The sequence below is a fragment of the Pyxicephalus adspersus genome, chromosome 4, assembly GCF_032062135.1.
Source record: "Pyxicephalus adspersus chromosome 4, UCB_Pads_2.0, whole genome shotgun sequence".
Lineage (NCBI taxonomy): Eukaryota > Metazoa > Chordata > Amphibia > Anura > Pyxicephalidae > Pyxicephalus > Pyxicephalus adspersus.
The window spans coordinates 72,941,693-72,951,840 of record NC_092861.1 but is presented as its reverse complement, the minus strand read 5'-3'; the positions used below and the strand labels follow the sequence as shown (position 1 = coordinate 72,951,840).

General features: G+C 35.7%; 1 protein-coding gene across 1 annotated transcript in view; it reads left to right on the top strand.

Annotated features, from left to right (window-relative positions):
* Positions 1-2,140: 2,140 nt before the first annotated feature.
* Positions 2,141-10,148, top strand: part of CNR1 (cannabinoid receptor 1) — a 40,938-nt gene continuing 32,930 nt past the window's right edge. Inside the window, exon 1 of the mRNA XM_072408624.1 lies at positions 2,141-3,158. The gene's annotated coding sequence lies outside the window, so the exon portion shown is untranslated. The remainder of the gene's footprint in view (positions 3,159-10,148) is intronic.

Below are 10,148 nucleotides of genomic sequence, written 5' to 3'. Positions count from 1 at the left end.
TTATTATTATTATTAAACAGGATTTATATAGCGCCAACATATTACGCAGCGCTGTACATTAAATAGTTACATGCAATACTACAACAGTCATTTATTAAATGTGTGTAAATGCTTTTATAAAGGAAAAACTATTAGAAAGTTTCAAAAACAAATGTATAAGCATGTTTATTATATAATTAACAGTAATTTCTTACACCTATAAGTCATCATGTTGCCAAATATCATATTTCCAATAGTTCCAGCATCTGATCTAACCCAATAGTTTTATTTGGTTAGATCGGATATATCATGATCTACATAGAGGCAACTTAAATAAGTTACTATTACAAAAAGAAACAAGGTGGATTCATGAACTTCAGGCTACACAATTTCCTGGTTGAAATGTCACCTTTAGTTTTGGTCTTTTTTTATAAAAATCTTTAAGTTTAAATATTTGTAAATACTTTATGATTATTAGGGAAAATTATGTGTTTAGTATGTGTATTTAGTATTTAGTATTAGGATATGTGACTGGATGCAATATAATATGGTACATTCTTGTTGTCTAAATTGATTTTGGGGCTCTTTTGCTCTTTTTTGCCACACATATCTGTATTTCTGAACCTTCAAAAGCTCATTATGTGATGTCTGATAAATTCAACATTCATTTATTATGTATACTATTATGTACACTGGTATTACAAATAAAAATATGTGTATATATATATATATATATATATATATATATTTCATTGTAACACATTGTGCGGCTTTATTCTTCTTTGTACCACCAAGTCAGAGTATGCTAATATTGTGTGAATCTTCTGCTTCACTCTCTCTCTCTCTCTCTCTCTCTCTCTCTCTCTCTCTCTCTCCGAGCTCCTGCTCTCCTCCCCCCTTTCCTCAACACAGGAGACACATACAAGTGAGACATAGACAGAATCTTTTGCTTCTCTTTCCCCCTTCTGGCTTCTTGCTCTTTCAAGGAGACACATTCAAGTGAGAAATGGTCAAGTAGAGACTCTGGGTTCCCACCATCTACTTGAAAGGTGTGGATCAGTGTCTTCTCCATATGGCGATGCCAGGATTTTTCTACTCCTCTGGGGTCACCTCTCCATGGCCTGGAGAGATGACTTCTCTGGGATGCTTCCTGACAATGATCGGGATCCGATCATTGGTAGGTGTGTTCTGCTTTGGACAGACATGGTGGGGGTGGTTGGTGTAAAGAGGAACCCATACTGCGCATGGGTGGATGTCTATGCCTTCCATGTGAGCATATTTAGTGGCTTTTTACAGGTGAAAAAGTTTTAACTGCATTTTGAAGATGTAGGAATAAAGAAGATTTGATTCTTAAAAAGTGCTTAAAAATCTTTACTATTTCTTTCTACATTTTATGGAAAAAAACTGTGTTGCTGAAGCTTTTGACACTCTGATCACACTGTTTATGGCAGTACAGTGAATATGCAGATGAATACATGTCGATCATATATGTTTATTAATGATACTGTTCTATCTATTGATTATATTGACATATTGGAATTATTGTGAATAAATATGATTATGTACTGTTTTAACCATAGCTTTGCCCGATACTTCTGATGAAGTTATTGTGATGAAAGCTTCCAGTGTGGGCATTAATTATTGTCCTACCTAAGGTTGATACATAAAGCCATTTTTTGGATTCATACAGCATTTACTGTGTTGTAATTGGTGGTTATGGTTTTAATACTGGAAACAGTTTCTATGTGAGACTTATTTAAAAGGAGTGATTAATTTTTTGAATATTTTTATTATGATTAAATAAATTGATATTTTTTATATGTCTTTTCTTTGCCTAAAAATCCTTTTTTGCTCTGCTGTATAATTAATTTGGATAAGGATAAAGGTGTAGGTTAGTGCACATCAGCAGCAATATTAGGCTATAGCAAACTTATTGCATTCTAGCTTGTATTTCTTTGTTTCCTTTTGCTTGTAGATTGTATAGTGACTGTAACGAGAGCAGTGCTGCTGGTGCATGTCTGCATCACATATGCCTTCACATTTGTTACACAGAAAGCAAAGCCCTAAAAATGTGCTAGATGATTATTGGAGGTTGCAGTGGGGTGGGTGTGTGTTACTGTTCTGGTGCACTGTCTGTGTGTCAGTAGTTGTTCTTCTCTTCTCCAACCATATCACAGAGTAGATGGTCTTGCAGGCTGTGCTGGTGATTGTGCTGGTGCCAGGACTAAAACAGATTAACACGTGATGAAGAGCAGCTTGATAAATGGGACCTGAGAGCACTGGGACCAGAGCAAAACCACAAAGCAGACAAGGCAGATCCAGGGAGCCCTGTCTGCTGCAACTGAAAGAGTGCAAAAGAGCCAACAAGCGCTAAACAAGACCTAAAGGAGGGAACAATCCACCAAGCAGAACACAACAGCTTTGTATCAGACTATGAATGCTCAAAGGTACAAGAGAAGATCACATCTCTGTATCTCTGACTTGGTCTGATCAGATTCTGGAAAGACAGGAGAGAGATCTGTATTAGAGATACATGAAGTGGATTAAGACACCTCCTATATCTAGCAGCTGCCTTTGCTTGCAGAAATCTGGATGATCAGACTTGTGTGAAACTAGAATAAAGCTGTGTCTAGTTACTTCTCTCTGCTGTGCCCGGGGCTCTGAAGTGGCTTTCCAATTCCCTTTTGGGGCAGTGCACAGCCTGGTCTCTACATTCTCCACCACCATCAGTGGACAGCACAAAGCCTAATCTACAAGTTCTGCCCACTATCAGTGGACTAGAATCATCTCCATCTGCAGGCTAGGATCCACCATCAGTGGACAGGGAACATCCAACCTAGAAGCTCAGAACCACCATCACTGGACAACTCATAGCCCGGTCTACAAATTCAGCACCACAATCAGTGGACTGCACACAGCCAGGTCTACAAGTTCAGCCCCAGTATCAGTGGAGAGAACACAGTCAAGTCTTTACCTTCAGCACCACCATCAGTGGACAGTGCATAGCCCAGTCTACAAATTCAGCACCACCATCAGTGGACAGCGCATAGCCCAGTCTACAAATTCAGCACCACCATCAGTGGACAGCGCATAGAGCTCTGTACAAGTTCAGCTAATACCTAGAAAGGGAAGGGGTCTTCTAAACCCACACTCTTCCCAGACCTGACATGTAACCAAGGGTAAGTCATCTAGACTGGTCATGCTTACATTACTGCCTATGTTATCTGTTCTTTTATTTCTCTCTAAGCCTTGTCTTCATCTTTACAGATTTTAGAGATTAGAAAGTTTGAGTTTATATGACTTTGTTCTGAAAATATGAACAGCTAGAAACAACCACAATGCCCCTAGAAACTGAGCTTAATGAAAATTAGGACATTATTACTGAATAAGAAATACATTTTACATGTATAGGATCATGGGGTTTCACAGTTTTCCAAAGGATTTTGAGATATAAGGGAGAAAGGAACATGCAGATGTTTTTAATTTATTAAGGTCTAGATATTACATTTTTAAATAATAAAGCTTATAAATCTAGGAATTAGGCTTCTCCAAAGGAGGTTGGTGTGATGAAGACAGTGTGATGAGTGGCAAATGGGCTTGTTTACCAAGTTGTGTGTGTGTTATCTTCTCATCTTTTTTAATGATTCTAATGTGATCTGTAAAAAAAAGAGTAGTATTTAAAAAAATTTTCCATAAACATATTGGTAATGTGTATATTCTTACATAATTTTGTTATTACAAATAGATACTAAGAAGATAGCGATCACAAGCAAATAGCTGGTAATTGATGGTATGATTAGAGTTGCACTGTATCTATGTTTTAATTATAATACATTTTAATATTTAACCATTCCACTCAAAGGGCCACAGGGGAACAACTGAAATAGTGACATCACACATTCACATAAGTTCAGTTTGTGTTCTTGTGCCAGATTGGAATACCGGAGGTTCAGATGAAATGTCTGGGTTGGGCATCTGTTAGTAACTGTTGAATGAGGGGTTTTAGAGTCTGTGCCCTTTCTGTGTCTTAAGTCTGAATTATTTGTGAAAAATATGAAATACAACTTTGAGACATAAACAAAGAAATCAAAGGTGTATGAATCGAGTGTGTTTGACATATGTAGAAAATAATAAAAATAATATTTGTTATGTAAGCCGATACACTTATGGTTACATTATTCAGGTTTCATCTAATAAAGAAAAAAACATATGCAATGTGTTATCTTTTAGATGTGTTTTTTTTTCTGTACTAATAACTGTGAACCTTTTGTTAGATGCTATGAGGAGCTGTAGGCAGCCATTAACACAACAGAAAACACATCTAATGAGGTCAAGCTTAACATGTTGTAAGCTCAGACATTATAACGGATACGCTGCTGATGTCAGACACAAAGTGCACTACATTACCCAGACAATTTCTACAGGTTATTTCCAAGGTTAGTCTCTAGGTGCATGACATGTGTTGTATTGCATTTGCCATTGCAAAAAAATTCTTATTTGTCATAGAGATATTGCTCTTTAAAATTGTAATTGGGTATAATGAAACAGCAAGGCAATTAATGCTAAAGGACAGAGATGCTGTCATGTGAAATAAAAGTTAGCTTAAAACCATATGTGATGCATAATTAGGCACTTCACTAGGAATTTCATAACAGTCTCTCACTTTTTATGAAAATCCTAAATCACTGTTTTGACTGTTAAATCATGAAATCTTTGCATATAATGATGGTATATGCTGCAATATGGAGTATTGTACTGGATGACATTTGTTTCATTTGTTTTACTTGTATTTCTGCAGTATGTACATATTACCTTTCATTTTCCTTGTTATCTTGACTGTAGTAATGTTTGGTTTTGTAAATATTACAGATAATGTAAACACAAATTATGGATTAGTATATGTTCATTTACCCTTTTCTACAACTATTATTAAAATAGCTTGTTGCCTAAATACTGCTTATAGGTAAACTTTACACCGTGCTTATCACTTGAGTGACGGTAATGTATGGCAAATGTGATTTATCCATAGAGGTTTACAGCTGTATAATACAGCAAGATATTTGTTAGTAGGGCAATGCTTGTGATTAGTAAGGAAATAGTGACGAATTTAAAAGACCTTTGTAAATTTCCATTGCCTTTTACAGATCCCTTGCAGTCCGTAGTAACATATTTTATTGATTTGCATATTGACAATGCATCTACCTGCTTATGGTATATGTCTCAGTAGAGCAGTAGCACCCAGATAATAACAGCATTAATACTCATGTCAATTTTTATGATCTATGTAGGGAAAACTGCTATGTTATATAAATGGTGCCCACCCCCACCCTTCTGTTAAACTAATAAACTGATTTCTTATATTTCTAAGTTACTCTGAATAATTATCATAAATTAGAAAAGTTTCTGTTTTATGATGATGGTAATTGTGTACTGTGCCAATGTGTCATATTGTGATAGCGGTATTTTACATAATTCACAGACATTATTTATATTTATGTAAGATGAATACGTATGCGGTCAGAGGTTGAAAGGTCATGAAATCATTACAGAGGGCCAATGGGGACTCGTTTTACCGCCATAATACATGTAAAATGAGGTGTATACCCCTATGAAAATGGTAATGTTGGGATTATTTAGCTAAAGGATAAAGGGTTGGTATTTTTCACGATTGCTCCTCAAATGTGAGTTCTAGCCTCTTAGAAACACAGTACAAAAGTATGACTTTTAAGGTAAGGAAAATAAAAGCATATAGTAAAAGCTCTTTAAATTTACATACGCTTTCCTGAGAGTTTGATTATAGGACCACAGATGTCTGAGAAAATTGAAACATAATTAAAAAAATCTATGGTCCATTTGATATTGTCTCTGCTAGCTAAGGTGTAGGTATGGTAAAAGTCTTTCTTCACTTACTGGTGTAGACCAGTCAAAGAATATTTACACAGTGGAGATCCCAGGCTGTTTTCTATACTTCAATATTTGTCAGACTAATGGAAATTTCCCATGTAATGGATGCATAACTCGTGGCTGGAATAGACACTCACACATTTCCTTCTATCAGATGGCTGAATGTTTGCCAACTTATGTTATTCATATGAACATGGGGATAATATTCCATGGTGTATTTGTTGCCCTTATTATAGTAATCCCTGTTGGTGAACCCACCACAGTATCCATAAAGAGCCCCCATGCTTCTTTGAATGAGGAAATCATTTTCTATCAATATGTATGACTGGAGATTTAACACTAACTCCCCTGTACAGACCACTGGAAAGGACCAATCAAATTTGGCAGCAAAATAATAAATCACAAAAAAATACATGCACACAAATGGTAAAATGGTTAAGTTTTGTAATCCTATGGTTAAGTGGTTAAAAAATGCTATGGATAAACTAAATAACAATTTAACAGCTACAGCAGTATAGTGCTTTGTTTTAAATGGTAAATAAATGGGGCATAACTTTGTAAGATCTAATTCTAACAGAACTTTTAAACTTTCTGCTGTATGTTTTATAATCAACCACATAAATGACCTAACACACTAGATTTGGTCTTACATCTTTATAAAGCAATCAGTTTAGTGTCAATGACTGAACATAGACTACTTGTATATGTTAAAACCATACCTATTATTTGCTGGATATCTGCTAAATTAAATTGTGCGCACGCGCCCACACACACTCATGCACACTTCTTCTGTCCCTCTGTCTATGTGCTTTTTTATTGAGAGGTTTAAACACAATACATTCACCTTTAAACCACAAATTACTTTAAGTTACATAGAGGTCAATTAGAACTAGAAACTGCAAACATTTAAACTGGTTGTATTTGTTTTAGAAACTGATACTTGACCTCAGTAATCTTGATTATTGTTTTGAAACTGTCAGAAAAAAGCTGTAATGCAGTCTCTGTGGATTATGCCATAACAGTGCCTACGGGAAGTCTGAAAAATACGCATAGTGGGTGTGAGCTATTATTGTTGCTGTTAGAAAAAGGGAAAACTGAGAATGACATACATTTTTAATTCCCCATGAATTCAGATTAACTTTTACAGGCCATTTGTATGGAGTAGTATGTGAGTGAGATGTGGGGATGTTTGGAAGTTTGTCAACATTATTTGCTATTAGAATTATTTCACACATTGAAATCACGACAGCGACATTACCCTGATAATAAAAAGAAAGTTAAAATTTAAAAAGAATTAAGAGGAAATAGCGTAAACTGTGTTTATTATTTAGATAAATTTTGTTTTTTATTCTATGTTGCATATCCATGGAGTGTGTTTATATGTATTGGTAACGGTCACAGCTAAACCAGTGTTAGCTACTTGTCGTCATGGCAATGCTAGCACCTAGAGCACACCCTGGAAACAAAGAATTATCTGCCAATTTAATAATTGCGGTGTTTCACCCCAAGGGAGGCTGTATTAGATGTTTTCTATGTATCTGTATATGTTGCATTGGGACTACAAAGTTTTTATGCCCTGTAGCTAAGCGCTCCATCTTCTAGTGATATTCAATGGAAATAACACAGATTCTCAAATCACATGTGATAGTGAGAGATGCAGGTACTGTTAATAGAATGGTATTATGTCTATTTTTGCGATAATGTATTTCATTAGCTTAACAGAATGTAAGGTTTTATTTTGAGCTAGGAGTGTAAGCTATTGCTGTAAAAAGGAATGTGGTTTGAATATGACATGCTGATGCCCAGCTTTCAGGAAGCCCGCTAAAGACATTAGTGATTTACCGGGGACACATTGTCTACAGATCTATTGTTTCATAAGTGCCACGTGTTCTGTTAAATGCTGTTTCACATACAAATCAGCCATTTAATAGACCCATTAGCATAGCACATTATAATCCATCACTGAAGTCTTTACCGCATTAAAGCTTATCTCCAAAGTTGCATTTTACCTTTTTCCATTTTATGATGATTGCCAACTTCCACAGTCTCCTATGTGGCCAACTATTAGATGACAATAATTTTATTTTGTGTGATTGATTCATGCAGATTGCTCTAGTAGGGGAGCAGAAGAAGAAATGACCACACTTTCTAAATTCATAGAGAGGATAAGAATAAAGATTAGGAGTTACTTTTACACATAGAGTATAAATCTCATTCAAGTTCACAAAAAACATTTGAATTAGTTGCAGGTATTTAAAGAGCTGTCTCTATCTGGTGGCTGCATGTTGCCTAATTCATGATATTTACCAAAAATATAGTTTAAATAAATTAAAAACAAGCAATGTTGTTGCATTTTTTACAATTAGCATGGATTACCACACTCAATTGCTCCTGGGGTTATTTGACAGCTGAGAAACCCTATCTCAAGTCTTTCATTTTGCATGGATGTAGATGTCGTGATCTCTTTAACTGTTGGAAGTATGCAGATCACCTTTTTACAGCTCACCTCTTTCCATTATTTTCCACTGAAGCTTCAGGCAGGGCATAATAGTCAACTTCCATTTTGATTTCTCTATTCATTGTTAAGCAGTATTCCTGTGGGGGGAAGACTATTTTGGCAGCTGGATCTGTGTAAGAAATAAAACACTGTAGGGGAAATTCCTGGCTACAGAATTATAACTTCTATACCAGGAAATATTAGAAACTGTAAAGTATATATACTGCTCAGAGTCCTCCCAATACCAAGAGGTCATGAGGTTAAGAGGTCAGAAGTAAGTAAAGTGTAAGGTTTTTATTTGCGATGTAGATAAAATATGACCAAGAGCAAAATTGTATTGTGCTTCTGACATGCTATCAAGGCTACAGATGAACAGTTCAGTAAAACATTTCAAGATTAATGCAGCTAGAAACAGAGGTTATCTGTTAGATTGGAGTAACAGCAAACACTAAATTGAATGCAGTATATGTGTGAATGTTTCACATCCTCTTTCACACTGCATCTACTTACTTGCAAATCATGAATATAATCTATGTTACTTTTCAGTGGCAGAAAAGCATCTTGTTAGTATGTTAGGCATCTATATGTTCCTAGGTGAATGCAGCTATTACTATAACCTTGGTGTTTAGCTATGTCTTTTGATGTGTGGTAATCATTCAACAAAATGATACACGTTCAATGCCTGTTCTACTTTTTCATAATGTTAAAAATAAACACGAGTAGGCTTTTTTTTCACGAGGACCAGACTGGTAACAGTAATTGTGCTTTTTATGTGTTGGTACATTGTCATTGGTTGACTAAGTGATTGGTTTATTGTTTTTAGCAGAAAAGGCTAATCATATTGACCTCCATTTGTGTCACCTTGTCTGAAAGTCAGTAGGAGGAAGTAGGAGCAGAACCAGTTGCCCTATGGACAGAATTTAATGAAGGGGAGACGCTTTGGATCAGTCTATATTACTTGCCTTGCTACAAGCTGGAAAATCCATCCCACAATCTCCTCCGCCTGTTTACTCAAAAGGAGTCAAAGGATATGCCAGTGCCTAGGGAACATGGACCCCTAATTTTCTGCAGTGATGTCCATGTGTTGTAATCACATTCTTGCTGATATGTGCTGTGGTTTTCCAGCAGTTCTGCAAGATTGGTGTGAAAGAACTTGTAGTAATTTTTTTGTTAGAGTCTTTTTATGACTGCATCCTTAGTTTTTGAAACACTACATAAATTTACAGATGTAATTCCTTGTTGGTATACTTCTAATGAGGACCAGGGAGTGAAAGCTAATGACATATAGAAGGATATTGAATTATTGAGAGACAAGGATGTTACACAGTCATTAAATGTTGCCAAACAACCAATACACCAGAATGTCTACCGTTCTCTGAATTGCATCATAAACTTGAGACCAACCAATGTCCCACAAGGAGGACTTCTTGGTTTTGCTGAGGTTTTATTTATTCATTTATAGTTGTCGATTTTATTGATGTTTCAGTTGATGAACAATTTTCATTTAATACACATATTTAACTATTTTAACCTGCTCTGTAAGTAACAAACATTGGATTGTGTCATAAAGCTGGCCGAAATGATCCAGCAAAGCCAATTAATATTTTTCCCATGGTCTTCCTGTTCTGGGTCAGTTGCAATCAATACTTTGTCATGTGTGTTCTGGGCCCTATGTTAGAGAATTTTGAAAATGCCTGCTACAAAACCTGAGAATTCGTTAAGAAAGCGTGTAATGTTTACTCAAAAGTATCAGTGATCTAGGAACTGC